General features: G+C 39.9%; 1 long non-coding RNA gene across 1 annotated transcript in view; it reads left to right on the top strand.

Moving 5' to 3' along the window:
* Positions 1-23,375, top strand: part of LOC120384584 — a 53,256-nt gene extending 29,881 nt beyond the window's left edge. The window contains exons 2-3 of the long non-coding RNA XR_005588964.1: positions 17,053-17,098; positions 23,118-23,375. This is a non-coding gene — a long non-coding RNA (uncharacterized LOC120384584). The remainder of the gene's footprint in view (positions 1-17,052; positions 17,099-23,117) is intronic.
* The last annotated feature ends 325 nt before the right edge of the window (positions 23,376-23,700 follow it).

Raw genomic sequence — 23,700 nt, 5'->3', positions numbered from 1 at the left:
ATTTCTTTCTGTTTGTCCATGTACACCTCTACCCTGGTATAACGCGACCCGATAGAACACGAATTCGGATATAATGCGGTAAAGCAGAGCTCCGGGAGGCAGGACTCTGCACTCCGGCGGATCAAAGCAAGTTCAATATAATGCGATTTCACCTATAATGTGGTAAGATTTTTTTGGCTCCTGAGGATGGCATTATATCGAGGCAGAGGTGTAGTTCACATTGGGTATGGCAAGTAAGGAGAATGTGTGTGTGTGTAAGTGTAACATTTGAAAAGCACCTTATGTCTGAGATCTAAAATTAATGTATGTATGTGTGATGCTTGGAGTGTGTGCTGATTGTTTTTCTTTAGCTAAGGGAGGCAAAAGAAAGAGGAAAGAGAAACCATTTAAAATATTTCTTCTGCAAAATTTAGTAAATATTTTAACAGACAATAATGGGAAACAGAATTGTCTCTTGAAGAGCAATTGTGTTAAATTAGGAGTGTAAATTCAATCATTAAAGTATAAAATAGAGTGATTTTGTTTCTGCTGCGAGTGCAAATCTAAATGTAAACTTAAGTATGGAGTACTACTGAGGGTTCCATGAAACTTGACCCATGCTACTTTAAAATAAAAGCTTTAAATACTATACCAGCCCCAGGTCACTTCATTCAAGGTTAAAGTACTTTTATGAAAATGGATGGCTGGATCCTGCACGGTGCTGCATGCTTCCAGGAAGGGGCTGAAAACCCTCAGCTCTTATAGTCCTCTGTGAAGATAAAGATGCTCAGCTCCTTGCAAGATCTTGCCCATTGTTCTGCATATCCTCAAATGGCTCATGTAGCATATTTCAGAGATATTCCCATGTTACACATAGATTACCTCATCAAGTGAATATAACTGCTTCTTGCCTCCAGTCCTGAGCCTTTGCTCACATTGTGTATCCAGTTGTCCTCAGGTTCCAGTCTGCATTTCGGATACAGTTACTCTCTTTGGTGCAGTTCAAATTCCTGCTTTCTTGCAAACATAAATAAATATTTTTTTAAAAAATCCCAAATCTGCCAATGCTGGACTGAGAATTTCTCATCTAACTAGGTTTAAATTTATCTTACATTTATTTTGTTTTCATTTGACTTGGTTTAAACTTGGTCTTTGCAGCTCCCATGGTTTCACCAAATTTTACATAAGAGTGCAGGTGAACTAACAGTAGAAAATTATGCCATGATAAAGTTATAAGCACATAAAAAAACTAATTATAATTTGATAACAAAGAAGCCTTGAACTGCTGAGGAGGAGAAGTTTACATGAACTGAAAGGAGGAAAAGAGAAGTCAGAAGCTATGGTATAAAAGGTGACAGTAAATCATGAAACTTGCTTACTGCTTCATTTCAGAAGCAGCCCTTTCATTCTTGTAGAGACCAGACTGTGACATAAATCATTAATGAAGCCTCTTTTCCAGAGACCAGAATATATTTAGAGTGAAAGTAACCAAGAACAGGTGATATTAAGGACCAGATGCTACTGTCAGCATTGCATTCCATCTCTGTATATTTTGGCTTTATTTATACATTCAAGGGGTGGACAATTGCCAGCTGATCCTCAGTAAAGTGTACAGGCTTTCTCCTAACCTCCAGAAAGGGTGATTCTCCACAGATATGTGAAAAGCAAACATAATCTGCAACAAAACCTGCTACTAGTGTATGATATGAAGATATACCAAACTTTTAGGGATTATTTTCTTTAATGGTCATGTTTTGGGCCTTATAAAAATTTTGAAATTGTCAGTTATGACTAGCTTCTTCCCTCCAGAAATTATTCTAATTTTGTGCATGCATGACCATATGCACACCTGCCAGCAACTATCAGAACCTGTTTGTGCGTGACACATTTCTAACTGCCTGATCTGTGCATGTATAGGTCCATTGGATTGATATGCAAGTGCCAATTTATATTCCACTTTGAGGCCAGAGGAAATTCAGCCCCTAATTTTGTACTCTCCCCCTCCCCACAGCTGTTTCCCAAACTCTTTGACACACTACTAATGAACAACTAGAATGGTAACATATATTATTGCTTCTAAAATACTTGTTGAGATTTGGTGGGAGCTAAACTGGACCCCAATTGTTTACTTGGTTATATACATGTACCTGTGTTATGAATTGCAATATTTGGATAATTCAATAGAGTAAAATATTGCAGAATAGGGAAAAAACACATGCAAACCCATTATGATGACTGACACTTTTTTCTTACTACACTTTTGGGGGACTATGTGTTAATTACACATAAATTAGACCATGTTTACACTTGAGACTCAGAGACACTTTTCTGAGTAAGAATTTTTACACTACTTCCTAGTTCTCTATAAATGACCTACATAAGAATGTCTTTCAGATGAGATATCTTTAACCAGGCTCCTACTTGCATGGCCAGAAGGAGGCTCATTTTTTGGATTACATAGTAGGGTCTCAGCTGTAAAACAGACACACACTGAAATTAAGTTAACCAAAGGGGCAATTCTCTAATTGGTTCAGTGTGCTGTGGGCTCTCTCCACCAGTTTTCAAGACAATTACATACATTCCGGGTAATAATAATAATAATTAATAATATTGATGCTGTAAATTAATATTTTATCAAGTGTGATGGAGCAAGGCCGGATGGCTACAGGAAAGTACTCAGGAACAGGTATGTTAGCCCCAGGCTAAGCAAATCCCTAGTACCATGGGAACCAAAATGGCAGTTGCTCCAGGGTAATTAAGGCACCTGGGGCCAATTAAGAACTTTCTAGAAAGCACCGGAGAGAGCTACATTGATTGGAGCACCTGCAGCCAATCAGGGCAGGCTAATCAGGGCACCTGGTATAAAAAGGGGAGCTCACTCCAGTCAAGGAGGAGGAGCCAGAGGAAGGAAGGGCGTATGAGGAGCTGGGAGCCAGAGATACAAGGAACTAAGAACTGAGAGGGTGTACTACTGGAGGATTGAGGAAACACCATACAATCAAGCAGTATCAGACACCAGGAGGATCCTATGGTGAGGATAAGAAAGGTGTTTGAAGGAGGCTATGGGGAAGTAGCCCAGGGAGCTGTAGCAGTCAAGCAGCGGTTACAAGTAGCACTATAGAGACTGCTGCAATTCACAGGGCCCTGGGCTGGAACCCGGAGTAGAGGGTGGGCCCGGGTTCCCCCCAAGCCTCGCTACTCCTAATCAGACATAGGAGGAGGTGATCCAGACTGTGGGTTTCATCCAAGGGGAAGACCACTGAGGGGAGGAAATCCGCCAATAAGCGCAGGACCTACTAGAGGAAAGGAGGAACTTTGCCACACAAGATATTCATATATGATTTACATTTAAAAATGTTATAGGGTTGTAATATTGTATTTTATTTTTCATTCCAGGAAAATAATACATTTATTATCTGAAGTGATGCCTTTACATTTTAAACAACAATCCTTGTTATTTATCTTTCAGGCTTGATTTAACCATGCAAGCACTTATATGGAAATCTATACTTGCTGTTAGCTGTCTTGTCTATCATTATAAATGTTTACCAATAACTGAGCAATTATTACAATTGCAGGGTAGTTGTATGAATGAAAGACAATAAAAAGAGAAGTGGGAGGGAGCATCCTTATTTGCTAATATCTGAGACACAATTGTTCATCAGCAAGCAATTGGCGTAGTTTCATGCTGAGGAAGTACACAATCCAAATAAAGAGTCTGATTCTGATATCATTAGTCTTGTTGTATTCTACAAATATCCCCATCAATTTAAATGGGAATATACTAACAAAGTTATATACTACACATTTTGATAAGAGTATCAGAATCTTGCTTTAAATTAATAGGATGAAAAATAATCCAAGAACAAATCATTGGAGAGTAAGAATAGACATACATGCAGAAGTGAAATGGGCAGATGTCTTTTGCATGTTTTTCTGGGTGAAGATTTATTAGTATTTAGCATGATTTTATAGACACTTTTATGACCTTTTCTGGACAGTTAGTTAAGACTTTTGCAAAAAACTTACAATAATAGTGAATTGATCATTAATGATAATGGCAGTATTACAATGGTAATGGACATCCTTTCTTGGTTTCTCTGTTAAGACAATTACAGTTCAATAAGTGAGTCCTCTCTTATTCCAAAGATTAATCAAATCAATTCTTTAGTTTAACTTAAAGACAGGATCTTGATTGAATTGTATGTAAAACTAAGCTTTGGGGCCATCAAAGCAAGTAAAAATGGAGTCCTTTTCATTATTTTTTGTTAGATCTACATAATTTCTCTTCTTTGTTGTACTGTGCCATAAATCCATAATATGCAAACAATTGAAGATAGGTGTTTTGAGAGAAAGCCCTGATATTTTGGAAGGATACAATGTAATATCATCAATGTACTTATTAGGGCTGTCAAGCCATTAAAAATTAATCATACTGCTAAACAATAATAGAATACCATTTATTTTAATATTTTGGATGTTTTCTATAATTTGAAATATGTTGATTTCAGTTACAACACGGAATACAAAGTGTACAGTGCTCACTTTATTTTTGATTACAAGTATTTGTACTGTAAAAAGACAAAAGTAATAGTATTTTTCAATTCACCTAATACAAATACTGTAGTGGAATCTCTTTATCATGAAAGTTGAACTTACAATTGTAGAATTATGTAAAAAAAAAACCACTGCATTCAAAAATAAAACAATGTAAAATTTTAGATCCTGCAAGTCCACTCAGTCCTACTTCTTGTTCAGCCAATCACTCAGACAAACATGTTTGTTTACATTTGCAGGAGACAATACTGCCCGGTTCCTGTTTACAATGTCACCTGACAGTGAGAACAGGCATTCTCATGGCACTGTTGTTGCTGGAATCACAAGATACATGGCAGATGCATTAAAGATCCATATGTCTCTTCATGCTTCAACCACCATTCCAGGGAGCATGCGTCCATGCTGATGACGGGTTCTGCTCAGTAAGAATCCAAAGCAGTGAGGACTGACAAATGTTCATTTTCATTATCTGAGTCAGATGTCACCAGCACAAGGCTGATTTTCTTCTTTGGTAGTTTGGGTTCTGTAGTTTCTGCATTGGAATGTTGCTCTTTTAAGACTTCTGAAAGCATTCTCCACACCTCATCCCTCTCAGATTTTGGAAGGCACTTCAGATTCTTAAACCTTGGGTCGAGTGCTGTAGCTATCTTTAGAAATCTCACTTTGGTACCTTCTTTGTATTTTGTCAAATCTGCAGTGAAAGTGTTCTTAAAATGAACAATATATGCTAGGTCATCATCCGAGACTGCTATAACATGAAATATATGGCAGAATGCAAGTAAATCAGAGCAGGGGACATACAATTCTCCCCCAAGAAGTTCAGTCACAAATTTAATTAATACATTTTTTTTTTAATGAGTGTCATCAGCATGGGAGCATGTCTTCTGGAAAGATGGCTAAAGCATGAAGGGGCATATGAATGTTTACCTATCTGGCACGTAAATATCTTGCAATGCTGGCTACAAAAGTGCCATGCAAAGTCTGTTCTCACTTTCTGGTGACACTGTAAATAAGAAGAGGGCAGCATTATCTCCTGTAAATGTAAACAAACTTGTTTGTCTTAGCGATTGGCTGACAAGAAGTAGGACTGAGAGGACTTGTAGGCTCTAAAGTTTTACATTGTTTGTTTTTGTGTGCAGTTATGTAACAAAACAAATTCTACATTTGTAAGTTTCACTTTCAAGACAGAGATTACACTACAATACCTGTATGAGATGAATTGAAAAATACTATTTCTTTTGTTTATCATTTTTTCAGTGCAAATATTTGTAATAAAAAATAATATACACTTTCATTTCAATTACAACACAGAATGAAAATATAGAAAAACATCCAAAATATTTAATAAATTTCAATTGGTATTCTATTGCTTAACAATAGCAGTTACAACTGAGATTAATCAGGATTTTTTTTTAATCTTGATTAATTTTTTGAGATAATTGCATGAGTTAACTGTGATTAATCGACAGCCCTAGTACTTATTAATATCCCTTTTTGGGTATATTAGTTTGATCTTAGTGCTTTTATCATTTTTGGTTTCATATTTCTTGGCTTTGAGATAATTTTGCTGGCATGTGTCCAACTCCATTACTTTTGCTTTAAAATATTTGACTTTCTATTTGAAGGCCATTTTCTCATTTCTTGCACCAAGAATGATTATGTCTCGACTGATAAAAGACTTACAGTGTTTGATACGTGAGATGCAGAACAATCATCCATCATAAGGAATTAAAATCCCAGAAGGATCGCACATAGACTTTTCTTAAAATTCCAGGTAATTGAGGCCATTTTCTTTGAAAGACTTACCTTATTGCAGTTCAGTTAATACCATCAAGCCAATGAAGGCCCTCATATCTGTCGTTCAAGCCTAGTTGTAATCAAGAAGACAAAATTCAGAAGCATTCACTATGCAAAGAAAATTTTCCTTTGTGCTGCACAACAATCTCCAAAAATCAGAGGCTGTGGACAGGTTTTCCAAATGCTCAATAGACAGCAGCCTGGATTACACTCAAGGAGATATGCTAAGTGCTGAGAACTTTTGAAAATCTTGCTTTTTCACTTAGGTGTCTAAATGAAAGCTGAGCTCTTGTGAAAATCTGACCCTAATTGTGGCCACTGAACAGTTTATATATGGCTCCATGAAGCCAGCAGGAGGAAAAGAAAAAAACAAACAAAACAAAAACCTGACCCAGACCCTTGAACCATAAGGCAAACACATTGTTATCATAAGGAAGAAATGAGTTGGAGTGGGGAGGTTTAGGACTCAGAGTGTTTGCATGTGTGCATTTAAGGCATGTTTATCTAAGTTGTTCTCAGTGATGGGCACTTTTAGAACTTTACAGCCCCACCCCTCCTGCATCCCAACCCACTGCCCCAGGCTCAGCCCAGAGCTTCCTCCCATACTGCAAACCCCTCGGCCCCAGCCCAGTGCCTGCACCACCTCCTGCACACCAACCTCCTGCCCCAGCCCGGTGAAAGTAAATGAGGGTGTGGGAGAGTGAGCGATGGAGGGAGGGGGATGGAGTGAGTGGGGCAGGTCTTGGAGAAGCAGCGGGGCAGGGGAGGGGCTTCGGGTGCAAGGGTGTTTGGGTTTGTATGATTAGATACTTGGCAACCCTACCCTCTGGCTATGTTATGCAGATTTCGGTGTGCTCAGAGCATGCATCCCAGGTCAGGCCCTGCAGGTGAGATTGATATAGGGACACCTAGGCCTTGTCTACACTGCCACTTTACAGCGCTGCACATTTCTCATTCAGAGGTGTGAAAAAACACACTCCTGAGCGCTGCAGGTAGGGCCTGATTCTGCCACCACTTAGGTAAAATTCTCATTTAAATGAATAAAATATAAGTCTTGTGTATGGACTGCAGGTTATGGCCCTTTGAGACATATTACAGTTAAGGATTATTGTGACAGATATGTAATAACTTTGAAAAACCTTACTGAATTAAGTTTAAGTATCTCTGGAGTCCATTGTATTAAATGCAAAGGCTCTGCATTATTGTGAGCCTGAGAAGTGCTGTGAACTTGACAGGACTATACTGAACAATGGGCCAGATAAGAATGGACACTCAAATTGTTTGCATAGGGAATCTCTAAAGGGAGGTGAATTCAAATTCCCACTTCCAGTTATGCAGAAGCCCAGCCTTTTGAAACTATGCCCCAAGGAAAGGATTGTCTACTGATTACCTGTTCCTGGAATCTGATGATCAAACACCCAAGCTGTATAAAGGAAGACAAGTGCGTGTTCTGAGCTGAGGCTGTTATGAACTTGTAACTACAGTAAAGCCCCTTTATAGGGGGTGAAGGATTGAATCTTACCAGAGCTCTTCCTTGAGCTGGGTGCGTGGTATGATCTCTGGTAAGCTTTTTAGCATTTGTGTAGGCTCTCTTATTATTTAATGTTTTCTCTGTAATGCTTTCACCTTAAGAATAAATGTGCTTTCATAGACAGAAATATGTGGTCACTTATAACTGTGGGCAATTACACTGCTTATAGCCTCTGAAGAGAGAGCAATGCACAGACACTGGCTATCTAGGTCATCTAGTTTGCTGGGAATAACAGATGAGAGAGATCAGTTTGTCTCGCCAAGGGAGGTGATGGCTGGGAACAAGAAGCCTAAAAGTGGTTGCCCTTGCTGGACCCTGGAGGGGGAATACAAGTGCAGTTGACTTGAACCGTGACTATTACTTTATATTAAACAGCTATCTAATCAAATTCAGGATCAGAGTGCATTTATCTTAAAATATTGTGTGTATAATAACATATGTGTAAAATTCCTCTTTTAATTTGCTTTCTAATCTTGTAAAGAACAATGTATAAAGCAGTAATTAACTTTTCAGTTTAAATGATTCATTCTATAAATATAGATATTTTAAGGCTAAAACATTTTTACTAATATTTTGAAGACAAGACTTCCAGTTAGTCTTGCCAAAATACTCTTTGTAGGAAAAGCATCACTTAAGTGCCAAATGCATAATTCAGCCACACAGCTCTGTATAGTGGATGGTCTGAGGGAATCACTAAACTCTTTTATTTAAAATAAAGCACTGATTAACATATCAGGGTATGTCTATACTGTAGAGAAAACCCTGCAGGGCAGAGTCTCAGCCTGGGTAAACTGACTTGGATGGGGCTCAGGCCAAGTTGCTGCTTGGATGGAAGCCTTGTCTCCAAGACCCTCATTCCTCTCTGGGTTTCAGAGCCCAGGCTCCAGTCCAGCTGGAATGTCTGCACTGCTATTTTTAACCCCATGGCATGAGCCTGAGTCAATTGACTGAGGCTCTGAGACTCTGCACTGTAGGGTTTTCTTTGCAGTTTAAATGTACACTTAAGATTCAGCGAACATCTCTCAGAACTGACCAAGCACAGTAGATTTTAATCTATGTGCTCTTCTATTTAAGCTATGACCCTCTTTCTCCCCCTGACCCTGGTTTGTGATGGAGTGAGCTTCATTGAAGTTTGTCTCATAACTCAGCAGAGAATGATCCCTTTTAGAAAGTAAGAAACAATGTATCTGATGTTTGGGTCCTCACAGAAAAGGAAAAAGGGTGAAATCAGTGTTTATTTTCTCCTCATTTTCCTTTAGATTGGTCTGCTTCGTCACAGGGTGGGATTAAGGAGAATTTTAAAATGAAAACAATAACATTCTTAAAAATGTCTGTCTTCAAACACACATACAAAGAAATTAAAAACAAAACATTTCAATATAAAATAATCTTTAAAGATTTTTTCCCCCCCCAAAAATAATTTTTTGATAAGAGGGCATTTTCCAATTAAAGTGTCAGGGCAAGGCAGAGAATCACCCAGCTCTATCTCCTGTATGAGGGTGGCAGTCTCTAAACACTGGCATAATGTTTGTCAGTTGAGGCTCAGGTGGCATAATCCTGTTTAATATTCAGAGTAGTTACTGCTAAGCTATATTGGTAGGTGACATTAATTAGCTCCACTCCAGTCTATAATGAGTGGGGGAGTCTCCTTCAGCTTTAAGCCAACTGTGAACCTGTATTTATTAGTAGCCCATTCCCCTGACCCCCAAAGCAAGGGGTGGGGTGGGGTGTGTGTGATTTTTTACACTTATTCAGGGTATGTCTATGCAGCAGTTGGAAGGCTCTTCCCAACCTAGGTAGACAGACATACATTAGTTCTGCTCAAGTTAGCGTGCCAAAAATAGCAGTATTGTTGAAGTGACACAGATGGTGCCTGGGGCTAGTTGCCCAAGTACAATTCTGCCCAATCCCTGGAGTATGCATGCTGGCAGTTAGTCCAAACTGCCACTCATGCCACCATGGCCTCACAGCTATTTTTTAAACACTCTAGCTTAAGCAGAGTTAGTGTGTGTCTGTCTATCGGCACTGGGCGGCATCTCCCACCAGCTGTATAGACATACCCTCAGGCTCTGTATGATCTATCAAGAATGTGGTCAAGATTTAGACTTAATCTACACTAGAAAATTAAGTTATCTTAACCATGTGACTCAGGGGTGTGAGTGGTGTCGATAAGCCAACCTAACCCCCAGTTTAGACTGCACTAGATCAATGGAAGAATTCTTCTGTTGATCTAACTCCCACATCTCAGGGAAGTGGGTTGCCTGTGCCAACAGGGAGAATCCCTCCATCAGTGTAGGTTGTCTCTACATTGAAGAGCTACAGCAGTGCCACTACAGCTGTGCAGTTGTGCCTTTGTAGCATTTTTTAAGTGTAGACATATGTTTAGCTTATTCATTTAGCTATAATACTTCCTGCCCTTACTAGTAGAAGCTATCGGGGAGTCCAGTGAAAATGTTTCAAGAACCATCCTACCAGCAAGAGGCAGGATACCTCAGGGCAAGAAATAGTGGGAAAACACATGGAACATATACTGCTGCTTCCTTAAAAGGAACAATATGAGTCTTCAGTTAGCACAGGCTGGCTGTATTAGTCAGCAGGAGGAACCCCTTATTCCAGCTTATATGTGTGTGTTCATCCACTTATTCTGTATCTGTGTGTCTGGAGACTCAAGCTATGACTTGTTTCTCACTTCCTCTGATTTCCAGCAAACCTGGAAAGGTAGGGTGGGACAAAAATCAACAGTCCCAAGTGAATTCTTAAAACAAAACATCTCCTGGAACTAGGGGTCATGGACCAATGGCAGCCTCACATGCTCAGCCTGGGCCATTCTCAGTCAACTGAAGGCAGTGACACTTCTCCCAGATCCACAATGATTAGAGCAATACAGCCATGGGTTACCCCCATCTCCAGGGCCGGCTTTAAGCCAATTCCACCAATTCCCCTGAATCGGGCCCTGTGCCTAAGAGGGCCCCGCGCTCAGTGAGAATCCCTTCCCTGGCTAGAGGTGCCTTTTTAATTTTTACTCACCTGGCGGCGCTCTGGGTCTTCAGCAGCACTTCGGCGGTGTGTCCTTCAGTGCCGCCGAAGACCTGGAGTGAGTGAAGGACCCACCGCCGAAGTGCCGCCAAAGACTCGGAGCACCGCCCGGTGAGTACAAACCCTTTTTTGTGACTGCTGACTAATACAGCACCGCCCGGTGAGTACAAACCCTTTTTGTGACTGCTGTTCAAAAGCTGTATTGGATTATTGTCTGGATTATTTCCTATTTTGCTTCTTGGCCTCCTTTTTTATCATCTCACAGTTATTGGAGGTTATGTTTATTGCCCTCTCCATTATGCTTTAAATCTCCCCTGCCTTCTCATCTTTGGATTTCTTGACTCTTCAATGTTCAGACAATTTGAGTATCTTTCTACTACTTTCTCATAGCAGAGTTTAACACATGTATAGCCTCCCAATGAAGAGTAACTCTACATGATCAATCTACCAAACATTTAGGGTCTTGTTCAATGAAATTCAAATCTCTGGCAAATGTTACTGTTTTAGTTTTATTTGAATTTCCAGTACTGTAATTCCTAATAACATCAGAATTGCTATACAAGAACAAGCCAACCGTTTAGTTTATCTGCTATCCTGCCTTTGAAAGCAACCAGTGCTGGACACTTATGTGGAAAGCATAAAGTCACGTGATGCATCTATTCAGTGCAACTCTGTACCAGGCAAGGACCCTTCTGCCGGTGCCAGGCTGATAATCTGCACTGTACTGTAAAGCAAAGAGTACAGAAAATATTCACAAACATTTCCACAATCTTCACAGTTTTTTTTCTGCGGTTGTTCTTGCATGCTTTATTTGCGTTTTCTGAACAGTATTGTGACCAAGACTTTGTTCATAAGCAATATTTGGTTAACTGCAAAACTAAACTTGTTTCAGGTGAAAATAATTTGAGTGTCAGCTCATTCAGGACCTGATGTAAAGCCCATTGAATAATTGTTAACTTCAGTGTGCTTTGGGAGGCCCCTAATCCAGGAGCAGAACCAATAGCAGACAAATTAATACACAGCCCATCCTGTTCACTGGGGTGGGAGCTTAATCAGATTTTGAGGGCAATACACACCCCAATGTCCTTAATGACAGTGGGAGATGGTAACCCATGGCTGTATTGCTCTAATCATTGTGGATCTGGGAGAAGTGTCACTGCCTTCAGTTGACTGAGAATGGCCCAGGCTGAGCATGTGAGGCTGCCATTGGTCCATGACCCCTAGTTCCAGGAGATGTTTTGTTTTAAGAATTCACTTGGGACTGTTGATTTTTGTCCCACCCTACCTTCTTGCTTGGTTTGTTCATAGCTGCTAGTTTGTGGTTCTGGACACATTGTGCTGAGTATGCAGCACCTGTACTCTTGGCCCATTTGAAAGAAAAGTGGGATTGATATATCTGCCAACTGAGTGATTCCTAGGTGCCTACTGCAGGGTTTGTGGCTCCAGTTATTTATTTTTTTTCAAGGCATCTACAAATTAGCTGTTGTGCAAAATTATTCACAGACTAGGAAAACAACTATGGGTAAATAAAGAAAATGTCCATATACCTTATGGGTTACCTGCTTATGGAAATGCTGAAATGTCCAGAAAATGAATTCAGAAGTAACTGTTTTTTAAATACAGTGAAAAGGTTCTTGAAGAACTCTGCTACCTTTTCATTCAAAAACATATATTTTAAACACAATCTATACAGTATTAAATTACAGGGCATCCAGAGCTCCAAAAAGTGTTCAAATACCTTCACTATTTTCATCATTGTAATTTTAAAACTCAAAAATGAGCTAGTATGGCTTGTACTGGTTTAATTAACTACAAGGCAAGGTTATTGTAAAGGTTAATTAAAATCTGCCTCTATGACTGTGGGGAAAACACTTTATGATAAGTACTTCAAGAGGTACTGTGGTGTTCTGTTACAACCTTCAAGCATGGTAAATTTAGTGGGTTGACTTGAAAAGATGGTTTTTTTTCCTCTGATTAATCCAAAAAGCCTGATAATCACAAATATCATACTGTCATTCATGTATAAAATAAGAAAAACAAAAAATCTTTGTAGTGTTTTATCTAACAATTTCTAGATTTTGATTCAAAACATTTGCCCTATTTCAGCCACACACATTAGTTGATGCTTTTTTTTTTCTTGTTTTCTTATTGATTATTATAGGCTGTTGAAACAAGACCACAATAGTTCCCTTGGCACTCCACCAGCGTGCAACAAAGGTTGTAATGTCAAGTATACAGCTTTCCTCTTTGATTAAACTCATCTGCAAAGGTGACTGCTTCCAGAAAGAAAACAAAAATTAATCCACTAATTACACTGCTGGCTAACCTCCTGAACTAGGAAGAAAATGAAATGAAAAAAAAACACACAAAAACCAACAATACCTTATTTTCTCTATTTCTATCCCAGACCATGAAGTATCCAACTACTGCAAAGAAAAATAGTTCAGATACTATTGTTTGCAGCCCACAGTGTTCACTACATGTTGCAGCTGTGTTCTGAGCCACCCTTTAGTTTAGGTAAAACAATTAACAAAAGAAATTGCATTATAGATTGCTATATTTTTGTCCTTTTAGGCTGCATCATATTGAAAATTGATGTGTCAAGACAATCTAATGATGATATAGCATCTTAAAGTCTGATTCTACTTTGAAAGGTGACTCACATACCATGTGATTTTTTTCTTGTCTCCCAGTGACTTCTGGGTCAAATGCGATCAGTTCAAGTAAAAAAGTGATATTTTTGTAACAATTAATCTTACAAATTCTAGGGCCCTTGCTCCCAAATGCAGGATACTCCTACACAGGGAAATGAAAACTCCATGTTATAGGGTTAGCCCTCTGCCAAAGTGGTTTTGGGTTCATAAATGTAAAGAATGAATCATACATTTCCCGTGATCTGTTGAAGACAAGATGTATCTGAATAAAGATTCTTGTTTTGTTAATGCATCCAGTCTACATTCATTCCTTGGATACCATGGCATATGCTCTGATGATCAGTTGTACCAAGTTATATGGACTATATGGTCTCAGAGATTCAAAGGTGTTAACATAACCCAGTCACTGTTCAACATTAAACAGTTTTAACCAAGGTTTTGGATTTGTTATACAGACACCTTAGCCTGCTTAGTACCATGGCAAACACACCATTAAAATCCTTTATAACATTTTTATTAAATATATAGAAAAGAAGGAAAAACAATAACAGAATTTGAAATGAAGGATTAAATAAGTCTTTTATTTTAACAGCCTCCCTTGTTCCCTTTCCTCTTACAAGAGAGAGGTTTTAGAAGAAAAAAAACCCTTGAATGACAGTTTTTAGATGATACAAACTGCTCTTTGTGGAGAAAAGATAAGTTAGTTGAGATTGTCTGGAGCTGTTATTATTGCTGTTAAAGTCTGATCCCATTTCCAACAAAGACAAACACACAAAAAGAGAGAGAAAATAGCAAAGATAGAAACTACAGCTTCTCTGGTGTTGACTTTCACTTGCAACCTCACTACTGGAATAACAAACCTTATCAGCCACTCCAAGACCTGGCAAACTTGTACCAGCATTGGGATGTTTAGAGCAATGCTTTTAGTTGCCTTTCTAGTCACAGGTTCTCAGTAGTGTTGCAAAATATGCAGTCTTGGCCGGCTGAGCCAGACTCTTATAAAACAGAAGGCAAAGAGGAAGAGAAATAGGAAGGAAAAGAAATGAGGTGGGGAAGGAAAAGAACACGCAAGGAAACAATTATGATTCAGAATACACACAGTAGTTCTGTTGTACAACAAGATGCTAATTTTACAGTCAGAAGTGCTGCATTTTATATCAGAAATACATGAGGGCTTGACTAGATGAAGATTAAATTTTTTAACTAATGCTGGAAATTTTATGTCTGATAGACTGGTGAGGGGGAACCCCCCCACACACAAAAGCATAAAGTTCATGATTATAAATGCATTTGAAGCAGTTATAGTGTTAAGAATAATTAACTATCCCTCATACCATTAACTTTCTCATAAAACAGGAATAAAAATGGTCTGCAGTTCTCTCAAGAATATGAGTTTGTGAGGAGTGAGGCACCACTTCTTTTAGAGGTGCAATTCATGTCCACAAAAAGTTTGCGTACAACTTTTGCCACCATTTTGTGAATCAGATTGTGGAAGCCAGTAAATAATTAACAAAGTTTTAAAAAAATCTTAATAAATGTTAGTTAGCATAAATTAGGTTAACTCCATAATAATTACTAAAAAAAAATAAAGTATTTAATTTTGCTGCATCCAAACAAAAAGTAAAAACTAAGTTTTTCTTCGACAAGATCAAAGAGCTATTGTTTGTGTACAATTATATACCTGTATTGTTTAATAAAACATATCTGCCCTCAACCAGTTATGTTAGTGTCTTTCAATGGATTCAGTATAATTCCCTGTGTAACTGATCCTAGCCAAATTGATCAAGGGATTCATTTAAATATGTGACAGGATTCCAGTAAAAGCCTTATCACTTTCTCACACGCTTGCTTTCTTTTTTGTTTATATCTTGGTGAAATCTAATTTCCCTTGCTTATATGCATATGACAGTACAGAAGTCTTTAAATGAACACCTCTAATTATTGTTGAATAAAAAAATTACAATGGAAACGTTTTCCACTGGAAAATGTAGTTTTGTCAAAATAGAAACATTTCACAGGAAAATTTTAAATTTCAACTACATTTTTGATGTGAGAAGAGGGGAGTCAAAATGAAACATGGCAACGAAGGATGAGGAATCTCTCCCAAAGGTGGAGGAGGAGATGCCATGTACCCCAAGGGCTTGGAGGATTGCAGCCACCACTGCCAAGAGTAAACAAAGGGTGGTGATGGTGAATGAGTCACTTCTAAGGGGGATGGAGACATCCATCTGCCAGTCTGACCTGACATCCTGGGAGGTGTGATGCCCGCCAGATGCTCATATCTGAGATATTACATAACGATTGCAGAGGATAATCCAACCCTCTGACTACTACTCTATGCCGCTTACACATGTGAGCTGTAATGATATTGCAAGGTATAACCCTGAGGAGGGATCTGGGAGTGAGGTTGAAAGAGTTGGGGGGACAGGTGGAGCTCCCATAAATCCTTTTGGTCAAGGGCAGGGGCCCACACAGAGACTGACACATCCTGAAGCTGAATGCATGACTTCATGGATGGTATCACTGGGAGGGCTTCGGCTTCCTTGACCATGGGTTGCTCTTTTGAGTAAAAGCTCTGCTGATCACAGATGGGGTCCACCTATCAAGGAAGGGAAAGCGTACCTTCTGATACAGACCAGCTAACCTAGTGAGGTGGGTTTTTAAACTATATTTGACATGGACAGGCAACAAAAGCCACAGGTAAGTCCAAAACATTGAGATCTAGGTGAAGGGTCAGAATCTGGGGCAACATTAGTAATCACACAGGGGCAAAGGAGACACAAGAGGGACTATAGAGGGGGAATCTCATATCTTACATGGCTGTATACTAATGCAAGAAGTATGGGGAATAAACAGGAAGAACTAATTGGCATAACAGAAACTTGGTGGGATAATTCACATGACTGGAATATTGGTGTTAGTACCTGTTAGTAATTATTAATACTTTTAGTCCTTTACTTTCTGTATATTTTATTCATTTATATATTAACTATTATTTGGAATCTTTAGGGTATTAGCAAACAGTATGTTAAATTTTAAGGCCAAGAGGATTGGTCCTTCACCAATAAGTAACCCTATTAAGGAAATATTTGAGTTAGACAGTATACAACAACCCTGGGCACCTCTATGCACATAGAACTCCAGATAGTCTGAGAAACCATTCCCTTAACACACATGCACATACACACACACATATATATAAACCTGGGGAACTGATAAGAGATGATTGTTACAGCAGATGCCTTCTGCTGGGGAATCAACAGGAAAGAATAATTATGGAAAAAGAAAGACCCACTGAAATATATTATCCTGAAATGTTAGTATTCTCAGCTGTAAATAATGATGCCTTCACACAAAAATTAGGTAAACTGTGAATGAATAGAAATAACATAAGAACATATGTTTCTTTTGACAAGGAGGTTTTCTTTTCTGAGATCTCTGTATAATGACACTGGTATGAGAACTTAGCTGGTAAATGAATCTTCTATGTTCCTCCAGATACAGTGAAGGAGAGAGCCACCTCTTTGTCATCACATCACAGATGGTAATGTGCCTATTTTTTCTGTATTCTGTGTAGTTCTGTATTAATCTGATTGATAATCTTTTATTAGATAATGCTGACTGAGCCTGTTGTTCAACAATCTTGAGTCGTAATTAACTCAGACACACAACATTTGTATAGAAGGGCACGGCTTGTTCAGGAAGGACAGGCAGGAGAAAAAAAAGCAGGGATCTGTTGCCTTGTTTATCACAGATGTGTATATTTCCACTGAGGTTGACACAGAAGTGGGAGGCAGACTTGTTGAAAGTCTCTGTTTAAGGATAAAAGTGGTAAAAACAAGGATATTGTCATTGTAGGTGTCTACTATAGACCACCTAACCAGGAAGAAGATGTGGCTGAGATTTTTTTTTTAAACTACTAACAAAATCATGCAAAACACAGGACTTGGTGGTGATGGGGGACTTCAACTACCCAGAAATCTTTTGGGAAAATAATACAGCAGGGCACATATTCTCTGAGCTTTTGGAATGCATTGGAGACAACTCTTTACTACAGAAAGTTGAGAAGGTGACTAGGGGAGAGGCTGTTCTTGAGTTGATTCTTACAAACAGGAAGGAACTGATTGAGACTTTGAAAGCGGAAGGCAGCTTGAGTGAAAGTGATCATGAAATTATAAGAGTTCATGATTCTAATGGATGGTTGGAGAGAAAACAGCGGAATAAAGACTTCAGGAAGACAGACTAAGAGAATTGGTAGTTAAGATCCTTTGGGAAGCAAGTCTAAGGCCTGGTCTATACTGGGGTGGGGGGGTCGAACTAAGGTACGCGACTTCAGCTACGTGAATAGCGTAGCTGAAGTCGAACTACCTTAGTTCGACTGACTTACCCATCCTGACGCCACGGGATCGAAGTCCACAGCTCCCCCGTTGACTCCGCCACCGCTGTTCACTGTGGTGGAGTTCCAGAGTCGACGGGAGCGCGTCCGGAGTTCGAACTATCGCGTCTAGATTAGACGCGATAGTTCAAACTCTGAGAAGTCGAACTCTCCGCGTCGACCCGGCGGGTAAGTATGGACCTACCCTAAAGGACAAAGAGTTCAGGAGAGTTGGCAGGTTTTTTTTAAAGAAACATTACTAAGGGCACAAGAAAAGGCTTTCCCAAAGTATATGAAAGATAGTAAGTAATGTAAGAGACCACCCCTGGATTAACCAGATCTTCAACAATCTGAAACTAACAAGAGAGTTATGCAAAAAGTGGACACTAGGTCACAGTATGAAGGATGAATATAAAAACCAACACAAGCTAGTAGGGATAAAATTACAAAAGGCCAAGACACAAAACACAATTACGCTAGCTATGGACAGAAAGGGTGACAAGAAAAAAATTACAAATAGACTAGAAGCAAATGGAAGACAGGGTAGGCCCATTACTCAGTGAGTATGGAAAGAAAATAAAAACACAGCAATGGCCAATATGAGAAATGCCTAATTTTGTTGGTTCAGTTTGCACCTAAATTATTAGCAGTGATTGGTGACTAACATAGTGATCATCAGTGCAAATGGGGTAGGGTCTGATTCTAAAATAGGAAAAGAACAAGTTAAGAATTATTTAGACATATTAAATGTCTTCAAGTCAGCGGGGCCTGGTGAAATACATACTAGAATACTGAAGGGACTGTCTAAAGAGATCTCTGAGCCATTCAGCAATTGTCTTTGAGAACATCTGAAGGACAGGCCATATCCCAGAAGACTGGGAAAAGGTACTATATTTGCCCATCTATAAAAAGGGAAATAAGGAAAACCCAGGGAATTATAGACCAGTCTGCTTAATCAGAAAGATAATGGAGCAAATAATCAATCAATCGATTTGAAAGCACCTAAAATAATGCAATAAGTAACAATCAACATGAAGCTGTCAAGAATAAGTCACGTCAAACCAACCTAATATCCTTCTTTCACAGGGTACCACAGGATAGGATGGAAGCAGTAGATGTGATCTGCCTTGACTTTAGTAAGGCTTTTGACACTGTCTCAAATGACCCTTTTGTAAACAAACTAGAGATTTATAGCATAGACAAACTTACTATAACAGGGGTTGCCAAACTTACTGACTCTCTGAGGCACATATAATAATCTTCAGAAGTTTGAGAGCCAGACACGCTTGCCAGGGCTCAGGGCTTCAGCCCTGTTGGAAGTGCCTTCAACTGAAGCCCCAAAATCCTCCTCCCCACAAGGCAGAAGCACCTAGCCTCACCATCCCGCCTTGGGGTAGAAGCCCTAAGCTCTCCCTGCACAATCTGGTAGGTGGAGAATGGGCGGACGGTATGGAGGACTCCACAAGCCACACTTTAACTGTAAAAGAGTCGCATGTGGCTTGTGAGACATGGTGTAGCCACCTCTATACTATAAGGTAGGTACACAATTGGTTGGAAAAATATATTCAAAGAAGTTATCAATGGTTCACAGTCAAGTTGGAAGGGCATATTGAGGGTTCCTGCAGGGATCTGTCCTAGGTCTGATTCTGTTCAGTATCTTAAATGATTTGGACTATGGCATTGAGAGTACACTTAAGGTTTGCAGATGACAACCAGCTGGGAGGGGTGGCAAGTGTTTTGGAGGACAGGCTTAAAATTCAAAATGATCTTGAATGGTGAATGGAGAAATGGTCTGAAATAAAAAAAGGATAACATTCAGTAAGGACAAATGCAAAGTACTACACTTAAAAAGGAATAATCAGTTGCACAAATGCAAAGTGGAAATTATCATCTAGGAAGGAATACTGCAGAAAAATGATCTGGGGGTTATAGTGGATCACAAGCTAAATATGAGTCAATAGTGTAACACTTGCAAAAAAAGGAAAGATCATTTTCGGTTGTATTAGCAGGAGTGTTTTAAGCAAGACATAAGAAATAAGTCTTCCACTGTAAGAGTAATGAAGCACTGAAACAAATTACCTAAGGAGGCTGTGGAGTCTTTGTCAGTGGATAATTTTAAGAACAGGTTAGACAAACACCTGTAAGGGATGGTCTATGTCACAAACAGACAGTTAAGGGTTAATTCCTCTTTTACCTCTAAAGGGTTAAGAAGGTCACATAACCTAGCTGACACATGACCAGAAGGACCAATAAGAAGATAAGATACTTTCAAAGAGGGAGGTGGGAAAAAGTCTTTTGTCTCTTCTGTGCATGCTTTTGCCAGAGTCAGAGATCCAGAAAACAACCATCTAACCCTTGTTTAAATTAGTGAGTATTCAGATAAGAATGTAGTAGATTTCTTTATTTTTCTCTTTGTCATTTCTTTTGCAAACATAGAGGGAGAATCAAATTGGGTTTTTGTGTAACTTTAAGGTTTTGCCCAGAGGGAAATCCTCTGTGTTTTGAATCTGTTGTCTGTGAGATCATCTTGGTTTCTAATCTCACAGAGGTATTCCTTTCACCTTTTTTCTTTAATTAAAAGTCTTCTTTTAAGAATCTGATTGATTTTTCCTTGTTTTAAGATCCAAGGATTTTGGATCTGGGCTCACCAGGAATTGGTGGGGGGACTTTTCTTGAGTCTACCCAGGAAAAAGGGTATAGAGACTTGGGGGAGAGAAATTAGTCAAATCCTGCCAGGAAAGGGGGATAAGGACTGGGGAAAATTGGGGGAAGGCAGAGTTCCCAAATGGCTCTCCCTCAAATGTTTTGTTAAAACATTTGGTGGTGGCAGCGACTGTTTTGCCTAAGCTGGTAAAAATAACCTTAGGGGTTATTCATGCCAGTCCCCACATCTGTACCCTAAAGTTCAGAGTGCGGGGGACACCTTGACAGTCTAGATCAGTGGTTCTCAAAGCTGGTCCGCCACTTGATCAGAGAAAGCCCCTGGCGGGCCAGGCCAGTATATTTACCAGCCACGTCCACAGGTTCGGCTGATCGCGGCTCCCACTGGCCGTGGTTCACTGCTCCAGGACAATAGGGGCTGCTGGAAGCGCCGCGGGCCAAGGGATATGCTGGCCACCCTTCCTGCAGCCCCCATTTGCCTGGAACGGCAAACCACGGCCAGTGGGAGCCGCAATTGGCTGAACCTGCAGACATGGCAGGTAAACAAACAGGCCTGGCCCGCCAGGGGCTTTCCCTGAAAAAACGACAGACTGGCTTTGAGAAACACTGGTCTAGATCAGTGATTCTCAACCTATTAATCATTGTGGGATGCATATGCAACCCACAATGTGTTACCTGGGCTGCAGGTTGAGAACCACAGCACCCCACCCATCCCCCATACACCCCTATGCCCAGCACCCTCAGCCCAGAGACAGAGTGTATCCAGGAGCGGGGCCCCAGTGGCGGCACTGGGTGGCCCCTGTTGTATAGGGCCAGGCAGCACCCCCAACCTGACCCTGCCACCAACCCCGATCATGACCCACACTGTGTGGGTTAGGTGACAGCACCAATCCTGACCCTGGAACCTTTTGTGTGAGGCCGAGCCGCAGCCCTGACCCCTAAGCTGTGCCTTGTTTTGCGGTGCCGGGCGACAGCCTTGACCCTGGACCTTGTCAGAAGGAGCCGAGTGGAAGCCTCCACCCTGGACACAGCTGTGCGGAGCCAGGTCGGAGCCCTGACCCTCACCCTGGACCCTGACCCTGGACCCTACTGTGTGGGGCCGGGTGGCAGTCCCAACCGTGACCCGGACTCAGGTGTGTGAGGCTGGGCAGCAGCCCTGACCCTGCTGCCGGACCCTGCCCCTGGGCCCTGTTGTGTGGGGCCGGGCAGTAGACCCGACCTCGACTCCAGACCACGCTGTGGGGGCCGGGTGGCAGCCCCAACCCAAGACTCTGATGTGCAGAGCTGGGCAGCAGCCACGGCCCTGGACCCTGATGCCCTTTAGCACACAGCTGCAGTCCAGCTGTGTGCTAACTGGGCCGCAGGCAGCCCACTGGGCTTGAGAACTACTGGTCTAGATAATACTTGGTCCTGCCTCACTGCAGGGGACTAGAGTAGATGATTTATTGAGATCCCTTCCAGTCCTACATTGCTATGATTCTATGCCTTTAAATTTCTCTTTTGGTTTTGATAATGTCAAAATGTTTCATTTGTAAGGTAAAAATGTTCCATTTAGACTTTTATATTATAGTAAAATCTTGATTTTATTAAAAGTATATATAATTGTGTTTGACACTATCAAAATGTTTCCATGATTCCAAACCAAACATTTTTGGAAATTTTATTTCAAAGAAAATGTCAAAATTTGGGGTTTTATTCCTCTTTGGAACAAGAACAAACTTTGAACTGTTGGAATTCCATTTTCCAACCAGTTCTATTTTTAACATTCCTCAGTAGAGCTATTTACGGTACATAAATACTTGTACTGTGCATTATTGTTTGTTTAGTCTTGAACATCATTGGTTTGGAAATGAACATATAAATCACTAACAGTGTGTTTTTAGTAAACTCATGTAATATTGAACACCTCACTTGGATTCCCTGCTAATCAGTTGGAGACAGGAGCTCAAAATAAGCAAAATGGGAAATGATGCATAAAGTCAAACACAAATCTATTAAATCAAACAGTTAATTAAAAAACCCTTAAAAGATTATTTTAAAGAACAGTTGTGGTAGCCTTCTGAGGGTAATCCTATGATTTTGCATATCTATTTATTATTTTAGTCGAATAGCAGTACTTAGCCCTACAATCTCAAATCACAGCAGGATGTTAATGCATGCAGATCATGCCATACAGAGCATATAATCTATAGTGAAATGCAAAAGCTAACATTAATGCAACATTAATGTTCTGAGATTGAGCACTCACAAGTCAGGAAAATTTAAATGTTATGATTGTTCTGGGAATGTTAACTCTGATGAAGGCTGGCCAAAATTTTCCTATTGAAACTGTTTTTCAACAGAAAACTTGCTTGACTAAAATGCTTTTTTTTTTATGGACAAAAAGTGTCCACATTCCTGGAACATTTCAACTTGTTGAAAAACAAACACCCCCAAACTGAATATTTTTATTAGGAAATGCTATCAGAGTGCCTCATGGGAGTTGTCATTTGGGTGTCTCATGCCATCGCTTTCCTCTCTGGTCTAGGTTCCACAGCTAGACTATGTCTCTCTCAGTGTTCTGCAGCCAAGAACTCCTAGGATGACTCAGCAAGATGGGAGAGAGAGTCTGGCAGGAAGACTGGCCCATAGAGATGAAATAAAGCATGAAGCCCTGAATTACAACTCCAAGAGACACTGTGGTGGCAATTACATACAGAAATTCAAAGTTTTCAGCTAAAAATTTGAGAGAAAAATAAAAAAAAATGAGAAGTTGAATTTTTATGTACTCCCCTCCCCTTGCATTTTTCCCACTATGTGTAACTGTGACACATTACACATACTCCATATTTTATATAATACATTAATAAAAAGTAATGATGTGCGGTTTTGGGTATCTCTTAGGCAACGATGAGTGATTTTTTCCCCCCACTTTTTATCTTTCTTGACTCAGTGGGACTACTCACGTGAATAGAGTTAAGCATATGTATGTGGCAAGATTGTAGCCTTAAAAGGTAATAGGATATTTCTGACTTTAAAACGTCACATTTAAGCAGTCGCATACAAACAGATATAATTAATTAAATACATTAGGGTTTTTTTTTCAATTTTATATTTGTGTATGTAAAATC

This window comes from Mauremys reevesii, linkage group 1 (genome assembly GCF_016161935.1).
Source record: "Mauremys reevesii isolate NIE-2019 linkage group 1, ASM1616193v1, whole genome shotgun sequence".
In the NCBI taxonomy this organism is placed as follows: Eukaryota; Metazoa; Chordata; order Testudines; family Geoemydidae; genus Mauremys; species Mauremys reevesii.
The sequence above is the reverse complement of the archived record's forward strand: the minus strand, read 5'-3'. Positions and strand labels throughout refer to the sequence as shown.